Genomic DNA, 20,172 nt, shown 5'->3' with positions numbered 1-20,172 from the left:
GGTTGTCTGACGTGCACAATCAAGGTTGCCCTAATCCTGATTTGGATAAGGACGAGGTCGATTATGTGCATGTGTGATATGCGCCCATCCTGAGGATGCGCGAGGTCTTCTCTTTATTCTCACGCGCAGATATTTCATGCGCAGATGTGATATGCGCCGCGCGCTGGTGCGCCGCGCGCATATGTGATGCGCGAGCATATGTGTGCCTGGGCAGATGTGATATGCACGAGCATGTGATAAGCGCCGCGCGCATATGTGATGCGCGAGCATATGTGTGCCTGGGCAGATGTGATATGCACGAGCATGTGATAAGCGCCGCGCGCATATGTGATGCGCGAGCATATGTGTGCCTGGGCATATGATGCCTGAGCATGTTTTGTATGCGCCATGCGCATAGGTTTTGGCTTTGTGCCTTCATAATGTGTTTATCTTGTGGGTTGACCCGCCTTGCTCGGTGTTGAGGCGGGTACATACCTCTTCAAGCCCCCCCAGTCTAATGTGTGTCTTATCTCGCACGAGCGCGGTAAGATAGATATTAGACTTACTGATTTGGTCTTTTAAAGGTGTTTTGTCGTTTTCTTGGTTGTTTTCATCGTTGCGCGAAGTTCTATCCATTTGGTTGAAACGAAGGATCCAAACACGTGGTCGGTTGGTGGTGACATGCGCCGTAAACGTGTCAGACGTTTCGTGTGCTCGAGGTGCTACAGTTGCCTTTCATGTCCTCTCGCACAGCTGTCTGGAACACGTGTCGCGCTCGCATTGGTTTGCACCTGCGAGTGGGGGCGCGTCTCTGTTCCGTGGCAGGTCGGTTACATTTTTATGTCCCCTCAACAGTGTTAGGGACACGTGCCGCGCTCTCGTTGGCTTGCACCTGCGAGTGGGGGCGCGTGAAATCCGATCAGTTACCACTTTTCTCTCTCCTGGGCCTATAAAAGCAGGCCCTTAGGAAAAAATTTTTTATCTTCATCTTCATTGTTGCTAATTTTCGAATTCTGTCTTTCATATTCTGAATTGAGTGTTTTCATCGTTTCGAAACTTCAATTATCTGCTGCTGCAGTTGTATGTCTGATAGTTCAGACTCGTCTAGCCCCTCAATCACCTCTATTGCCTCTCAAAGACGCCGTGTGAAATCTGTGGTAATGTCGACATTGAAGCAAAAGGGGAAGGGGAAGAGGGTTGTTGAGACCACATCGGAGGAAGTAGGGAGGACCAAGGCCACCAAAAGGTGGAATGAAATCCCCTGCAAATTGAGGCAGGTCGATTTCGACAGCCTCATCGCCTCTCAGGGTTTTCCCACCCTGTTTGGCTGCATGTTGCCTGTGGCCGGGCAGACGGCGGCGGACCCGCCCCCCGGCTATATTTCACTGTACACCCATTTTTTCACCCACTGCAACCTTCGTCTTCCGATGACAAGGTTTGTAGGCGCGGTGTTACGTTTTTTCGGGATTCATATATCCCAAGTCCATCCGTTTGGACTTGTGCGCATGACTCATTTCGAGTTCATGTGCAAATCACAGCGCGAGGAGCCCACCCCTCGGCGCTTTCAATTTTTTTACAAGCCCAAGATCCAAGATTCTTGGATCTCCTTTATTCCTCGCAGTCAGAAGGTTAAGTGCTCCACTGTTTCATTCAAGAGCCTTCATGACTGGTCTGAGAGGTTCTTCTATATCAGGGCTGGTGTAATCCCCATCCGCATGACGATGCGCTCCATCTCTTCTGCTCCTGCGGATGTGGGTGTCCTCAAGAACCCAACTGGCGCCTGGGTTAAGAAACTGACCGATGAGCCATCCCCCGCGAAGAAAATTTGCGAGGAGGCGCTGGTGGGGGTCGGCATGAGTAAGCTATGGGCCGACAGCGCGCTTGAGCCCGTTATCCAAGTCGACGGGTTGTGTAAGTTTATTTCATTGCTTTATTTCTTTTTCTGCGCGAACATAATTCTTTTTCTGATATCAGTTGACTTGTTTTTGTGCAGTCACCAAGGACTATATCCACGCCGCTTATGATGATCAAGTGGAGGGTGGCTCCGTCGCGCTTGGCGCTGGGGAGGTTGGTTTCTAAGATCGCTTCGATGACATGTTCATCCCAGTGGATCTGGAATTTGACTTTGATGGCGACGCGCCTGGTAAGCCTTCACACTTATGTTTATTCCTTGAGAATACCAAATTTTGCTAACACTTGTGTTACATGTATTGTAGATGCGCTGGAGAACTACGAGCTGGAGCTCGCGGAGGAGGAGGAGGAGGAGGAGGAGGAAGAGGAGGCGCCCCTACTAAAGCGCAAAGCTAAGGGGAAATCAGGCGCAGGGGGCAGTAAGAGACAAAAGAAAGATTACACCCCTGTCGCTCATCCCCATGCTCAAACGAAGGGACCTAAGGAAACCCAGGTGTTTACCACCATGGGTTCTTTAGCTTCCCTGCCTGTGAAAGTGGGCAGACCTCCTGTCCACTTGAGGTATGGTGGCGTCACCTCCTCCGTTCGCGCGGCTGAAGAGAGAAGCAGTGCCGCGCCTGCGACAGGTATACTTTGCTTATCTTCATCTGATTGAATTATTATTAAACCTTTGCTCCTTTGAATGTTTGCAGGACCGGCGACGGTTGCAGATCAGCCACAGGCGCCACAAGGTGCTGAGGCTGCGCCGGGGTCTGCTTCGAAGTCCCCCGTTCTACCCTCTGAGAAGGGTAGAATGAACTTTATGGCGATGTTCGCCGCGCGAACAGAATTGCGCCAAGGTATGTTTTGCACATTTGTCTTCTGAATTTTTTCATTTGGATTTAGTCGTAAACCAATTTTCCTTGTTGGTTTGTTCATAGGAGTTGTAGCTGGCGTACAAGTTGCCGGTGACACTCCTGGCGCCGTTGGCGGCGCCGCTGGTTCTGGTCCTGCTCCTGCTAATGCTGATTCTCCCCTTATTGGGGTTACAAAGGAGCAGGAAGCCGTATTGCGCGCCGAACTGGCGGCGTCGAGACCTCCCTCGCCTCCTCCTACGCGCAGCCCTCTCCGCGAGGCTGGTTTGGAGCCCCCCAGGTCGCAGGAGAAGAGGCCTATTCAAGAAGATGAGGAGGATGAGGGGGCTCAAGCTGAGGACTCCTTGGGAGACCGCGCCAGCCCTGCGATGCCACAAGTCTTCGCAGCGCATACTTCTGGTGGGGCTGGCGCTGAGTTTTCTGCTTCATCCCCGCAGGTATGTTTTAATTTGTTGCTCTGCTGCGCGTACCTCCATATAAGTATGTTTATGACTTAGAACATTTCTTGTGTTTTGCAGGAAGGTGACCACGTTTATCGCCCGAGATGGAATATTAATGAAGACAGTTCCTTCCAATCCATGGGCGTATGCGAGGACTTCTGGGCTCATGCCGTGCCTCCTACTGAAAGGAGGTATCAGGAGGAGCGCACCCGCGCTGACTTGCTCAACGATCACATTTTCGCTGGGTCAGCTTTCTTTGCTGCCTCCCAAGAGCTTCACCGCGATTATATTAAAGTACGCGATGCTCTTGTGGAAGCCCAGCGAGAGGCTAAGGTGGCCGCCTGGAACCTTTCTGATGCTCGCGCACGAGCTGAGAAACTCCAGGCGGAGCTCAGCGAAAACCGAGCAAGTGCCAACACCGCCTATATTAAGCGCGGGCATGAGCTCCAAGCTGCGCGGGAGAAGCAGCAGGTGGCGGAGGCCGAAGTTGCCAAGTACGCGCGTAGAGTGCGTGTCTTGGAACAGCAGGCTGAGGCGCGTGACCAAGCTATCGTCCAGAGTATCACTGAGAAATCATCACTGGAGAGCGAGGTTGCGCGCCTGAAGAGGGAGTTGGCGGCCGCGCAGGCCGATAGAGATGAGGCCTTGGCGACGGCAGCGTCCAGCCAGGAAGCACTTGGTGCTGCGCAGGCGGAGAAAGAAAAAATTTTGGCGGCAGCAGCGTCTGATAAGGAGGAGCTAAAAAAGACCAAGGAAACTGTTGAGTTATTAAACTCCCAGGTTCCTGCCCTCGAGACGTCTGTTGCTGGCCTCGCGCAGGATCGCCAATGGCTGGTGTCACAGGGCATGACTCGTTGCGCTTTGGCGATGAAATATTCCGCCGAGTTTCAGGCCCTTGTGATGGACTGCAATGCTGCCGCGCGCTTGGTGGGTCGCGCTGAAGGGTTTACGGATGGGTATGAATATGGCATGTTGAAGAAGAACCCATCCGAGTACCCTTACAAGAGCGACGCGGCCTGCGCGGACATGGCCGCGGTGGGGGAGAAGTACATGAATACTCCCATCCCCATCCTTATGCAGGTACCTTGACCTTAATGAGTTTTACTTGATTAATTTTCCAAGTGTTTTGTACTCAATACTTTTCTATTGATTTTGCAGATAGCTGCGCTTGCTGACCAGCCCGACCTCGGCGCGCTAAAGAAGTTGCTCGATGAATGCGAGAGGGCTGGTAGCGATGATGGTGGCGCGGGGGATGTTGCCCCTGCCAGCGGCTCTGGCGCTGCGAAAGAATCTGCTCCTGACACCGTCGTGATAGAAGACTCCAATGAGGAGGAAGAACTTGACTATGGTCAGTTCGGAGATGAGGAGCAGGCCGCGCCAGATGCTGCGGGAGATGATGAGGGTGATGAAGTGGCTGACGTCGACGTGGAGACCTGAGAAGCCCTTCATCTTTCTAAATTTTTTTTTTTTTATACTTGTAATTTGTAACCCATCATACTTGTAAATTTCAATGCTATGGAATGAAACTTGTTTTCCCTTTTTCACATCTTGCGCATTTCCATTCATCTCTTCATGTTTGCTTGTATAGATATAAGATATGCTTGCACGTTAAAATAAGAACAAGGTTGTAAGGAAATTATTCACTTAACCATAGTCCTATTTTGTAAGTGGTTTCGCAGTATCTTGTTTATGCTGACATGCGCGATATCTTTTCTCAATTCCTTTTTTGCGCGTCGAGGTCGCGCGGTTTTAATATGGAAGTATGAGTTTTAGCCATTACATGTCAGCATGTGTTACTCAGATATCCACTATGATTCCGCGCGCGACCTCGACCTGAGACCTTAACAACTATGATATGGCATGTACTTTGCCTTAGTTGTGTTTAAGGATTTTTATGATCAGGCTGTGCGGGATGTAAGATGGATGTTTGTGAGTGTTTTGAGCTAAGGCTCTTTGTTTTGGGCTAAGGCCCTGACGTTTTTAGAGTTAAGACTCATTAACGTGTTTGAGCTAAGGCTCGTAGGTTTGGGCTAAGGCCCTGACGTTTTAGAGTTAAGACTCGTTAACGCGTTTGAGCTAAGGCTCGCGCATGTATGCTTTACTTCGTTTTATTTCGTTTTGAAGTCAATATAGTGTTGTCATATTGCTCCAAATTAATAAAGGAAGTGTGAAACATGTATGCAAAGGTAATAGAACAAATATTGAAAGATAGCGCGAATCATCATTCATGATGGCTTAAAAGCCTTGATTACATATTTGAACTTTTACATGAAGCATTTTCTAAGTTGTGCCGCGTTTCACGCGCGCGGTATCTTTTTTCCATTCAAATCTTTTAAAGTGTACGCGCCTTTCCCCAAATCTTCTGAAATTTGATAAGGTCCTTCCCAATTGGGGGACATTTTTCCTGGGGGTATTGCGCGGCTAGCTTCATTGTTTCGAAGGACAAAATCATTTTTCTTGAAGTGGCACTCTTTAACGCGCTGATTATAATATTTTTCCAGTTTTTTCTTGTATCTGGCTTCATTGATGATAGCCTCTTCTCTGCGCCCTTCAAGCAAGTTAAGGTCCAATCTTCTTTCGCGCTCGTTATCAGTCTTGCTCATCATGAGTACCCTATGGGATGGGCATCCAATTTCTGCTGGGATCATAGCCTCTGTCCCATAGGTTAGGCTGAATGGGGATTCGCCATTGCTAGTTTTGCTTAATGTCCTGTGCGCCCACAGGACATTAGGTAACTCTTCGACCCAAGAATGGGATTCTCCCTCCAACCTTTTCTTCAGCCCATTTAACAAACTTTGATTCGCGCGCTCCACTTGGCCATTCCCCTGAGGGTGGTAGACCGAAGTGAAGATTTGGTTGATGTGCAATTCTTTGAGCCAGCTGGATATCTTCCTGTCAGTGAATTGTTTGCCATTGTCGCTCACAATTTCCATAGGAAGGCCAAAACGGCAAATGATGTGGCTCCAGATAAATTGCTTCATCGCCTCAGCTGTGATTTTTGCTAGTGGCTTGGCCTCAACCCATTTTGTGAAATAGTCTATCGCCACTACCAAAAATTTCACTCGCCCTTGCGCTTGCGGCAGGGGCCCCACGATATCAATGGCCCATTTGTGGAAAGGCCATGCAGAGGTCACCGGAATCAAGTTGTTCTTTGGCCGCATGGTGTTTGGCGCGTAGCTCTGACATGCCTTGCATTTTTGTATTTCTTTTAGCGCATCCAAGTACATGCCTGGCCAATAGTAGCCCGAGCTCATTGCCTTGGCAACCACCATGCGCGGGCCAGCGTGTATGCCGCAGATTCCTTCGTGAATCTCCCTAATCACATAGCTTGCTTCTTCAGCATCCAGGCATTTCATGAGCGGTCCAAGATAAGAGCGTCGATATAATGTACCATCAAGTAGTTCATAGTTCTGCGCCTTGTGTCTTATCTTTCTCGCCTGTGCGCAATCGTCCGGTAACGTCCCCTCCTTCAGGAATTCCATTATTGGAGTTATCCAGGATGAAGGGGTTGTATGAATTACAAGGACCGATTGCGTTTGCACTGACGGGTTGCTCATCACTTCCACCCTGACATCTTTGCCAAAGTGATCAAAATTAGTTGATGCCATCTTACTCAACGCGTCAGAGGACTTGTTTTCGCTGCGCGAGATGTGTATGATTTTGAAGAAGTCAAACTGCTCAACGAGCTTTTTTGCCTGCTCTAGATATAGAGGCATGGTGTTCTCCTTGGCATCATAAAGGCCATTGACCTGTGCAGCTCAAAGTGTTAACGAATGGAGTAGATTTGCTGGCGTGGTTCGCTAGGAACCTGTTGATTGACACCAATCTACCATTCAGCTTCTGAACCTCTTTCATGGTGGATGGTGAAGGCATGTCAAGGATGGCTTCCACCTTTTCAGGGTTCACCTTGAAACCATCCTTAGTGACCATTACACCAAGAAATTTCCCCTCTTCCGCGCCGAAAGTACATTTGCTCGGGTTGAGCTTCATGTTAACTTCCGTTAGGCGCTGAAGAGTTTCCTCGATGTCTTTGAGCATTTGTCTCTCCTCCCTGCTCTTGATCACCAAATCATCAACGTAGACTTCTAGATTTCTTCCGATTTGTTCACTGAAAACCGAATCCATAAGTCTCTGATAGGTTGCGCCCGCATTCTTTAAACCAAAGGGCATTTTTGTGTAACAAAAAACACCCTTGTCGGTTCTGAAGGCAGTCTTGTCTTCGTCCTGTGGTGCCATTTGAATCTGGTGATAGCCTTTGTAGGCATCCAGGAAACATTTGAGCTTGAATGGCGCCACGGAGTCCACCTTTGCGTCGATGTTTGGGAGGGGGTAACAGTCTTTCGGACATGCTTTGTTGAGGTCCTTGAAGTCAATACACATCCTCCATGACCCGTTGCTTTTCTTTACCATCACAGGATTGGCTACCCACGTCTGGTATCGGATCGGGCGGATGATGTTTGCTTGCAACAGGTCCTCCACTTGCTCATTCATGGCCTTCGCCTTTTCATCCCCCATGATTCTCTTTTTCTGAGCAATTGGCTCCACCGACTTGAACGTGTTAAGAGAATGTTGCGCCAAGTCTCGCGGGACCCCCGTCATATCGGAGTGTTGCCACGCGAAAACCGACGTGTATTTTGTGAGCAACTTTTTCATTCTCAATCTCGTTTCGTCTGAAATGGTAGCGCCAATTGTGACCGTTTGCTCTGGGAATTTTGGGTTTAAAATCCACTTCTCTGGCGCATTGTTCGCCATTGGAAGTTTCATTCTCCCTTCCCGCGGCGTACTTGTCACTGCGCACAAATGATCGCGGTAAACAAATGTTACGCCTGTTGGTGTAGGGAACCCCAATGCGCCGTGCGCTGGCGACGGTACAGCATTAAATTGGGCAATCGTTCCCCTACCCAGGATCATATTGTGGCATGACGTGGTGGGCAAGACCAAGAAGTTGACAACTTCGGCTCGCTTGTGCTCATCATCCCCCATAGTTAGTTCAAACTGAATCTGGCCTAGGGGATGGATGATTTCATTTGAGACACCACAGATTGGTGCGTTCACAATTTCGAGCCGCGCTTGGTATGCCGGGTCTAACTTTCTGAAACATTGCTCATACATAATGTCAGATTCGCTTCCAGTGTCCACCAGGACCTTTGACACTTCGTAATGAGCAATGTGTGTGGTGATGACGAGAGGACTGCTTATTGAAGGGCCTCCCCTGATTCTTGGGAAGATGACTTGCTGCTCGCGCCAATCTCCGTGGATTTGCGCGCTTCCCTTTTTTGACGTCTGCCCTTGTCGTCCCCCCTCAGCCACACAGATTCTTTTGTATTTCTTGCTGGCAGAGGCTCCTTCCGGTTGCTCATCTTCTATTCTTTGGTTTTTCACCAAGTGAGCCAGCCTGCCTGATTTTACATCCTTCTCGACCGCATCCTTTAAATGATGGCATGCGTCGGTGTTGTGGCCCGGGGACCTGTGAAATTCACAATATTTGCCACTGTTTTGCGGTCCCTTGTAGTGTAGTTGCTTGGGGGGCTTGAATTGAACATTCTCAGTACTTAACACCTGTGAAGGTGTTTTAGTGAGTGGAGTCCATATTCTTGGCAGAGGTCTGCTAGGATCTCTGCCGCTCTCCCTCTTGTCACCATCCCCGCGATTACGAACATCTTTTTGGGGCTGGGGTGAGCTTGGTTGCGCTTGCTTTTCTGCTGAAGAAAAACTTGTTGGCTGCAACCTGGACCATACAGAGTTCTGTTTGGCCCTCTTCTCTTTGCTGCGCGGTGATTCAGCCTGATGCGCTCTTTCTCTTGCCCTATCTTGGGCAATCTGTTTTTCATTTCTCGCGAAGACTCGCGAGGCTTCCATTAGTTTTGCCCAAGTGGTGGGCATACCATCTTTGCTTACGAGAGCTCGGCGGAGTTGATCACTGCGCGCAGCCTTGTATAAAGGCCACGCGCAGGAGCTGCTCAGTTATACCCCCGATTGCCAGGGACTCCTGATTGAAACGAGTGATGTAATCTTCAATCGTTTCATCATTCCTGCGTACGCAGTGCATGATGTCATCAGGATCGCGCGTGTGCCTGCGCTGCTGTACGAAGTGGGCTTGGAACTTTTCTAATAGTTCCTCGAACCCATCAATTTGCCCAGTCGGCAAACTCTCGAACCATACCCGCGCTGCGCCCGTGAGGCAGCGAGCAAACATATGACACCATGTTGGCATCGTCCAGCTCTCTAGGTTTCCCGTGTTATAGAAACCTTGCAAAAAGTCATCTGGATCTGTTGTGCCATCATATTTGCCCAGACCACTTGGCATCTTGGTCTTGTGCTGGATGGGAGCCTGCGCGATGCGCGCAGTAAACTTTGAGTGTTTTACCAAGATGGCTGGTCTGTAGGGTGTGGTTACGTCCACTTGCCCTCTGACCGGTGGGCTGTATGGCATGCGCAGATCCAGATCTGCTCTGGCTCCAGGCGCCATGTTCACAGGCGCGCGGAGCTGTGAGCCTCCTGCATGAGTATCCCGCGTCTTCCTCATGCTATGCACTTCTTCATCACTGAACTCAGTGTGTGCAGTGTGAACAGAATGTCCTTCTTCCGGCGCGCGCGGCCTCTTTGTAGTCTGCTTATTAAACGCTTGCCTTTGTGTTTGGTCGGCTAGCTTCTTCTGTTTGACCATTTCGTTGTACTTTTCCATCAGACGCCGCTGCTCGTTTATGAGCCATTCATTCGGATCATTTGTTTCTTCTTCTGGACCCATTGGTCCTTTCAGTTTCGCGCCGGCCATATTTTGTAACGCGAGATCGTCTGGAGGAGTTTCAGTCTGGCCGTGAGGGGTTGTGACGAAGGGACGGTTGCTGGTGGTACGCGTAGAATCACGCGGAACCCTCAGAACCTGCTGTCCGTCGTTAACACCCTCACGTTCAATATCCTCCAGAGCTTGATCAACGTTACGAATGCCAGAAACCATGGTGATTGATTTTTTTGTAGATCTGATTAGATCTGATTGCCGATGTAACAGTGGATGGCGCCAATGAAGAAACGTGGATCTACTCACTGGTAGCAGATCAACTTTCCTCGGGTGTGATTATACTATTTCACCGATGGTTCTTCTGGATCAGTGTTCTTCCACCTACAAAAATGAACAGCGCCGTTACTTACCCCTCAGAAAGGGACAGAGGGGTCCTCTTTGGGGTAACCCACCGGCGTGAGAATAAGTATGTGTAGGAGAAGATAATAATGTGTGAGTAAGGGAATTGGGAGAGTATTGCTTAATAGCTGAATACTGTATGTTACTCTGTATGATTGTATGATTGAATATGCTTCAATGTGAATCAATGTGTCTGTAACTGTCAATGATTGAGTATGAATGTGTTCATCAAAGTGGAGTTGATGCTGTATTTATAGTGCTAGGGTTTCCACTGATTAGGCTCAACCTCGTTGGCCTCCTCCAATCGCACTGCGCCACGTGTCCTCTGGGACACCTGGCGCTTTCTCGTTGGTTGTAATCACGTGGTAGCACATGTGTCATGCTGAGTTGTCGACCTTTCATTTGGCAGCTGTCAACATCAGCATATTCTTATTCCTTAAAAAGATGCCTTCTGGAAGGTTGTCTGACGTGCACAATCAAGGTTGCCCTAATCCTGATTTGGATAAGGACGAGGTCGATTATGTGCATGTGTGATATGCGCCCATCCTGAGGATGCGCGAGGTCTTCTCTTTATTCTCACGCGCAGATATTTCATGCGCAGATGTGATATGCGCCGCGCGCTGGTGCGCCGCGCGCATATGTGATGCGCGAGCATATGTGTGCCTGGGCAGATGTGATATGCACGAGCATGTGATAAGCGCCGCGCGCATATGTGATGCGCGAGCATATGTGTGCCTGGGCAGATGTGATATGCACGAGCATGTGATAAGCGCCGCGCGCATATGTGATGCGCGAGCATATGTGTGCCTGGGCATATGATGCCTGAGCATGTTTTGTATGCGCCATGCGCATAGGTTTTGGCTTTGTGCCTTCATAATGTGTTTATCTTGTGGGTTGACCCGCCTTGCTCGGTGTTGAGGCGGGTACATACCTCTTCATTATCGTTCTGCAAATATCACATGATTAATCATAGACATGGTCACTCTTAATGGCTTCCCACTAGTTAATAGGAGTGATTGAGATTAACGAAAACCTGAAGAAGATTGCTTTTTCTTATAATTGTCTTCAAAACTAAATTAAATTTATTTGTTTTTTAAAGTAAAAATCGTTCAAACTAAAATTAACCATAAATTCCTAATGAATACGACTCGACTTTCATATGCTACTACTTATTTATATATTTTTGATTGACCAAACGATGTAGATCTGCCACCCTGATAGACCCAAAAGAAACAATAAAAACCGACTATTTTACCTTAAAAAAGCAAATAGTAAAAAAATGTTGCAAATATGTTAATGTAGGGACTGACTAGCTGGCTATGTCAACTACTTAAAAGAATATTAACCGCCATCTTCGTCAAAAGTTCTGTTCAGTTGACGGTGTCAATGCACGTTCTCCGAAACTAAATCCGATTTTCTTAAGTAATACAAAAAATATAAAAAGAGGATGCCCAGAAGGTGTTCGATGAAATGCTTTAGAAGTTAAATGACTAAGTTTTATTTCATTGTAGCACGTGGCTCGATATGTAATTGCAATTGGGAGTTGCAGATTAAGTATTTCACTGCTCTAATTTATGGGGAATAATGCAAAGCAGGTCAATTTATGTATCATATATAAGAAACCGTGCTCACAAGCTCCAATTTTATTATGTGGGATTATGCATCTACCAAGGTCTCTCCGGTGATGCCTGTTCTTTTGCAAGTACGTTTAGTAATGGCTGCGACAAGCGGTGCGCATAAACAAAGTTATGATACATCTAGCAGCAAGACTTCTTCTGATCATGGTAGTTCAGCATCATGGTCAAATCTTAGCCATCATGTTTTGTTAAATAATGACGCTACTTGGATTCGTTAATTTTGTTTCATTCAGTTGTGTATTGCAAATCATCGAGGTCAGCTGGTTGCACTCTATAACATAAAGATGCTTATGGAAATACAACCAATGCTTATTTATATTCCTAGCTGGTTTCCTGTTCACACCTTCTTCATTGTATGTATTTTCCCTAAAGAAGCCGGTTCCAAACATCTCTACTCCATATACACACATCATGATTATTTAATTGGAAGTGAGACTCATTCAGAGCCCACATTGAAACTCGAGTAAATTGAAGTGTGGTTCTAATGGATTAATTGTGCGTTCAGTTGCTGAAGTTGTCTGTATTTATTTATCCTTTATACACCCAAGCGTTTTATAATTCATTTACTTTGATGGAGAACTTGTGCTGTTTGTTGCCTGCAGTGAACACAATCATTTACCAGGTATGTTTCTTATTTTATATGATGTTGATTAGTTTTCTTAATCCTGATTTTCCACTTGCAGTGTGCATATCTTATAGAGATGTTATGATATATTGCATATCATATGTGCTTGAGTGCTTGTTATGATAATATGTACAGATAGTTCTTAACTATATGCTCATTAGATCCACTATGATCCAATGTATTGATTATCAAAAGTAAACCTTAGCCACTGGCCCACTAATTGGTTGTCGGATGTTTCGTCTTGGTCTATGCTATGAGCTGTATTGGAGCCTTTTGGATTTGGTTGACCTCTTCATTGATTGATCACTTCTTATATGTCATTTCTACTCTATAAGAAATGTTGTGTGGTGTGTTGTAGAAGTATGCTTTACCTTGGATATATGATATTATGTTTTATGTGTTTACTAGATTTAGAGGATAAAGTTTCTTATTATGCAAAACGCATACAAGAAATTAAACATGCGCATTCCATATGGATTGCGTAGCGGAGACACAATGATAACATGTGAAGTCACGCCTACTCACAGGTCTTTCGATAAGGGGGGGGGGGGGGTGTTGTTGTAATTTCTCACTCAAATGTGACGCCTACTTTTAGCATTCGTTCAGATTTCATGGTCTTATACTTCTTTCGTGCCCCCTCGCTCGTCGCAATTGTCTCAGCACCTTATCTTTGCTATTTCAGATTTTGCAGGTATAACTTGTCTACTTTGATTATTACCAAATCAGACTTTTTTCTACCTAGACTTCACTCTTCAGTGTAGAAATCTGATCTTTTTGCCATTGTCCTAAATTTTTTTTTACCTAATCTAATCTGATTTGAGTTTTTACACTTCATTGATTCAACACGTAATGATCTGCTAATATGGTTACTGAACTTGTAAAATGAGTTGTTGTGATCTGCGTGATGAATCAACGCATTCAACACCTGGATCCCACATGAGATATTTAGCATTTCTATTTATTATTACTGAAAGTTACATTTTAATCTCGGACTTTCCTTTTTGGGTTGGTTAGAAATCAACACTTGTCTACAAAAAGAAAATTACAAATATAGTCTTGATGCCTTTTGTAAAATTTGATTAGATTTGAGGAGTGTAACATTCTTATATGCTTGTTCTTTGGTTACATTTTCTTTTGCATATTATGTGGAATTTTGCATTTACCAAGCTTTTATAATTGTTCTTTTGCGAGTGCAGGAATGGCCAATACTAGAAGCATTACCAGAAAGCTAAACAATGATGGTTCAGCATCATGGGCAAACCTTGGCCATGACCTACTGTTTTTAATTATGATGCACTTGGGACTACTTGACTTTATTGCTTTCGGTAGCGTCTGTAAGTCATGGAGATCATTTGCGGTGCGTAACTGGAATAGGTTTATGGTGTCTAAACAACCCGTGCGTTTATCCATCTCTTCTCGTTTAAATGAAAAAAAGTGTTGCTTGGAGGGACTACCAAAGGAGAAAGTTGAAAACTACCATTCCCCATTCTAATGGCAAGATTTGTGTTGGGATAACTTGTGGTTACTTGATTTTTTTCGAGCGGGAAGCATGTGATTTCTGGCTTGTGAATCCCTTTACAAGTAAAGAACTTCATTTCCTAGGTTTCCCCTTTGATATAACTCCTATTCCAAAGCGCTTCAGGGGCATTCTTGTTTATTCCCCATCAATGTCCGGGTGGGTGTTTGTGGTAATCACCTACCCTGCTAAAAAAATAGCTTTTTCCTTACCTAGTGAACGAAGCTGGTGGTATCATGTCACATCCCCTTTAACCATCCATGATCTTCATTTTTTTAAGGGAAAGATATACACGATTGACTGGTTTAATAATTTATGTGAACTGAGACTTCTTCCAGAGCCCACCTTAACCCTACTGAAAGTGAAGGATTTCCCATGGCAACACAATTATATGCTGGACTTTGTAAGTTCACATGAAAACCTTTATGTGGTGGATAGATATGGAGATGTGCCTTTGGCTTTTGAAGTTGATTTTGGTGAGATGAAATGGGTTGATTCGAGCAGGACGATAGGTGATGCATATGCAGTTTTTTTAAGTAACTTAAAGTGTGCTGCAGCTATTAGACCTGATACGTGGGTCCACCCTTGGGCAAGGTATGAAAGGATTAATTTCTCTGATGGATACTATCAAAGTATGTTAAGGGAAAAGTGTTTAAACACAAACATGTGGTACTTCCCGCATGATTGCTTGATTGATACCGACTCTGCAGGTTAGTTCTCGCTTGATCTTTAACATTACTGAAAAAGGTATCTTTGATTGTATTATTAGCAACTTATAAGCTGTTTATTTCTGTTCTTGATCATTTGGGGACTCGGGTGATATTTTTGCCAACACGCATTATTATAACTACTGCTACAATATCCATGACTAATGTGCACCTGGGACATGAACCTATATAATACATTGATTAAAAATGAGTAGATCAAATGCCTTGCATGCATAATAATCGGAATGCTTTTGCTTTGTTTGTTTAATCAGATAAGAAAACCGGTGCTTTGCTGAATATTATGGAAGATTAGAGCAAGAGATCTTCATGGTCTGGTGTAGGTGGCCGGTATTTTAAATGCAAAGGAAGATGAACTTAAGCTGTAATTGTGACTAAATTGCAGTTTTATTTGTGATTTCATTTAGTTGTATATAATTAAAAGCTTGTGTGGTTAGGTTGACATCAATTTGGGCTGTTTCTTGTGGATGATTGATTGCCTACGGGCTTTATTATCTGATGGTCTAAAAAACTAAAAATATTATAAGTAATTTGATTTTAAGTTGGTGTTTTTGAATTTAACTTTTGCCAAGATATTTTTGGGTTTTAGATCCATGTGAAAGGCATTTGGTGCTAAAGAACTTGTGAATATATATGGAGTAACAATTGTGAATTTGGAATTAGAAACTATGAAGCAAATTAAGAATATTTGAAGTTTTCAAAGTAACATAATGAACTTATGTGGAAGATTTTACTAATGGCCACAACCACCAAACTGCCATTCATAATCACCATTGTCACGATCGTCTTGTACAAACTTTGTCAGGATCACTTGTACGTAGCACAGGTTCTGGTTTTTTAGCATCCAATAGAAATTCTCGAAACAGTCTCGATCACCCTTAAAGACGATGAACTGGGAGTCATGTTTAAACCCAAATTGACTGCATACGTTCAGAGTGTATCATGGGCATTAGATTGTTTTCACACCATAATCTGTGTATGTCTATAAGTATGATGTTATATTTGGTGATGATAGTATCCTAATTCATACCTTTAACTATGTCTTTTCCCCTTCACGCCATTGGATCATCCTCCTCTTCATATTCCCCACCATTTTGCCGGCAGTTTACCTTTTCTGAGATCGAAGTTGCAACCCAAAACTCTGCTGAGTCACTGGTGATTGGTCGCGGGGTTTTGGCAAAGTTTACAGAGGAGCCAGCACTTGTGGGGAAATACGTTTGGATGTTGCAATTAAACGGCTGGAATCAGGATTTACTCAAGGAGCAGCAGAATTTTGGGCTGAAATCGAGATGCTCTCAAATTTAAGGAACTGTCATTTGGTATCTTTAATGGTTACTGCAATGAAGGGCAAGAGAAGATTCTTTTATATGAATATATGTCTAGAGGAACTCTTGCATATCGTCTCCACAAACGTCGAGCTCCTCAAATTATCTGGGTGCGAAGACTCAAAATATGTATAGGGGCAGCCCGAGGGTTAGATTACCTTCACACATGTACTGGTACTAAGCATGGAGTTATACATCGGGATGTTAAGAGCTCAAATATATTGTTAGATGACAATTGGGCAGCTAAGATTTCAGACTTTGGGTTGTCCAAAATTGGTCCAACAAATCAACCATGTACTTCTGTTAGCACTTTAATTGGTGAAAAATACGTTCGGGGATCTGGATCCAGATTACTTTCAAGCAGGTAGGCTGACTCGAAAGTCCGATGTGTATGCATTTGGGGTGGTATTGTTTGAACTCTTGTGTGGGAGACAGGCAGTGGATAGAAGTATTGATGAAGAGCAATGGGGTTTGGCAGCGTGGGCTCAAGACTCAATTAAAGAAGGCAGGCTAGAGCAAATTGTTGATGCTAATATTAGGGGGAGAATATTCACTAAATGCTTAAAAAAGTTTGCCTTACTAGCTGATCGGTGTTTACATAGCCGTCCCAAGCAACGTCCTACAATGGACGAGGCTGAGAGATGCCATAAAGTCAAATCGGTATTTTTTAAATTGGCAAAAGAGATGTGAGATGCCATAAAGTCAAGAATTATGGGTGCAAAACGTGTGAATGAAGCTGGACTTCATACCCTGATTCGTGAATTTGACAGTTTAATAATGAAAGAAACCGAAACCATTAACGAGTATGTCTCAAGATTGACATTGATCTTTTCTAAATCAGCCACACTTAGACAAGGACAACCGTATGAAGAAAATAAATTAGTTTAGAAATGCTTCGCAAGCCTGCCGAGTTGTTTTATCCAAACTGTAGCATCCCTCGAGCAAGTGTTAGACCTTAAAACAGTCGATCTATAGGATGTTGTCATGAGGTGAAAGGCATATGAGGAGCATATCAAAGGACACGTGTTGAGGTCCGAAGGTGGTCAAGGTAAACATGTGTTTAATAATTCTGAATCCTAATCGAGTTTGATGCAGTTTTCACGTGATTCAAGTAGGGGCATGAAAAGGGTTTGAACTAAGGACGTGGTGGTGGACGTGGCAATTAAAATCGTGGTTCATAAGGAGGGTCCAACGAGGATAAACAAAAAAATTAAAAAAGGATTTCTCGAACGTTTAATGCTTTCGTTGTGATCAATTTGGTCACTTCATTTTGCCGGAACAAGAAGAAAGATTACCAAGCAAATTTGGCCAACACAAAAGAAGAAGGAACGTCCCTTTATATGGTGCAGTGTGTTTAAGAAAAAGTGTACTTGAATAGACGGAAGATTATGCCAAAAGATTACGAGGGTGGTTCAGACGAACAAGACTTATGGTATTTGGATAATGGTGGTAATTTATCATTTTCTCTGAATTAAATAAGCGTGTATGTTGATATTTGCGGAAAATGGTTGATATTGCTTCTGGGTAAAACGGTCAGAGTTGTAAGCCGGTACATGCAAAGCCCATACATTTTTTTGACTAATACAATTTAGTTCAATTTATAATATATTGTAAGAAAATACATACACAAATCATAAAACTGAGAAAACTAGTTAACTTGTTAGTCACCAGCTTACTCGAGTAAGAGACAAACTGAGTTGAGTCCGAGTTAATAACGAGTTGATCGTGTAGTATTTTTCTTTTTGTTGAACGTCAAAGGCCTGGATACTCGAGATTACTCTTGGCACGCGATATTTGGAAACTAGGCAATATATCTGGACGCCATGTGTCACCTATACGACTCGTATAGGTTTATACAGGTCATACAGGGACAGCTTTTGTTAGACATCGTCTTATTTTGTTCTTATACCTCAATTTGGGCTTTTTCTTGTGGATGATTGCCTACGGGCCTATATTATCTGATATGAACTAAACAATAAATATCATTAGTAACATGGGCCAATATTCTCATCCACTCACTTCCTTGTCTGTCAGTCTCACTGGTGATGATGAGAATTTATAAACAACTAGTGTATTTGTTTTATTGAGAAATACTTGTTTAGTAATATCAAAGTTGATATTTTGGTTTAAAAAAATAAAAACCTATAGAGAACAACTTTAGATATATTATATTTTAATTATGCAATTCTAATGATATTTTGTTTGATTATCTTTTTTTATATGATCGAACCCGATTCAACCAGACCAGAACGGCCGAATATGAAAAAAGAAATTATATACTAATTTGACTTGATCAGAACAGCTAAATTGTAACTCAAAATATAAATAAAAAATGAAAACAAATTTAAAAACTCAAATGTTTCCTCCGTTATTCTTGTTCCAAAAAAAAACGATGAAAAGACACAATGACAAAAATGAACAAAAGACACAATTTTAATTAAAAAAAGATAGAATAAATCGCAAAAGATAGCACAATGTCGAACAAAATATAACACAATGTTGAGTAATATAACACAATATCAAGAAAAAAAAACACAATGTCAAGGAAAAAGACACAATCAATCACGAAAATAAACAAAAAACACAATGATAAATAGAAGACACAGTAATCTTTTCTCTCAACATTATGTTTTATTTTTTAGAACGAGGAAGACGATGGAAATATTTTTGTGTTTTTTACTTTTTTTCGCTTTTTTTACTAAATTTTGAGTTGTGATTTTTTTTATTTCTTGAGGGGTTTTTTTGTGTGGTTACAAATCATTCTTATTTTTGTCCCCTTTGTTGAATAACTTGGCCCGTCAATAATGACCCATTCTTCAAATAATGTTTTAACTTGATAAAACATTATAATGATAGTGATTTAATACTATGGATCAAGTTATTCTACAAAGGGAGACAAAAATAAAAAAGGAAGAGAATGATTTGTAGCCACAATAAAAAAACCCTCAAAAAAATAAAAATAAAAATAAAAAATCATAACTCAAATTTAGTAAAAAATAGAAAAAGTAAAAACACAAAAATGTTTCAACCGGCTTCCTCGTTCTAAAAAAAACAATATTTAGGGAAAAAGATCATTGTCTTTTGTTTATTATTGTGTTTTATTTTTTTGATATTGTGTTATATTACTCAACATTGTGTTATATTTTGTTCGGCATTGTGTTATATTTTGCGATCTATTGTGTTTTTTGTTCATTTTCTTCATTGTGTCTTTTCATCGTTTTTTTTAACAAAAGTGACTGAGGAAAAATTTGAGTCTTTAAATTTTTTCGTTTTTTATTTATATTTTGGGTTATGATTTTTTTTTTTTGTTGAAGGTTTTTTGTGTGACCATAAATCCTTCTCACATTCTCATTTTTGTCTTCATTTGTATTTTAACCTTTCCCCTAATACTATATATTGCATTTTAACTTTTCCTTGTTATATAATACTTAGGGGCTGTTTGGGTTTCCTTATTTTTACCTCCTTATAACTTATTAACTTTTATAAGTTAAAATAGTGTTTGGATAATATAACTTATTAAACCTTTTAAAGAAGAAAAAAGGAGTTTTTCATAAGTTAGGATTGAGTAACTTATGAAAAACTCCTTATATAAGGTATAAGGAGGTGCAAAAAAGAATCCCAAACACCCCCTTACATAATTTAAGATTGTTATCGACTTCTTACTAAATGCTTTTACATAAATAAACATACAAATCATTAACACCGGAAAGTAAAAAAGAATATACCTTGTTAAGTCATGAGCTAACTTGAGATGGAGGCAAGTCAAATATGAGCTCAGAATCGACTTAAAAGTGGCTCGGCTAGACTCAACTTTTTATAAACCGAGCTATAAGTTTAAGCTTGAGCCTGGTTTTAAATTGGGCTAGCTTCTCTCGGAATGGTTTGGCTTGGTTGGTGCATTTGAAAGGCGAGAAATGCTTCCATGTTCTCCGACAATATTTGGTTGGCCCTGAGGTGGTAAAGTACATTTTAAAATGTTGTGGTTTCTTTGGATCAAAATAGATCTTCGTTCAAGTCTTAAA

This window comes from Bidens hawaiensis, unplaced genomic scaffold (genome assembly GCF_021521415.1).
Source record: "Bidens hawaiensis isolate Kalapana, Puna unplaced genomic scaffold, B.hawaiensis_p1.1 tig00005851_1, whole genome shotgun sequence".
Lineage (NCBI taxonomy): Eukaryota > Viridiplantae > Streptophyta > Magnoliopsida > Asterales > Asteraceae > Bidens > Bidens hawaiensis.
The sequence above is the reverse complement of the archived record's forward strand: the minus strand, read 5'-3'. Positions refer to the sequence as shown.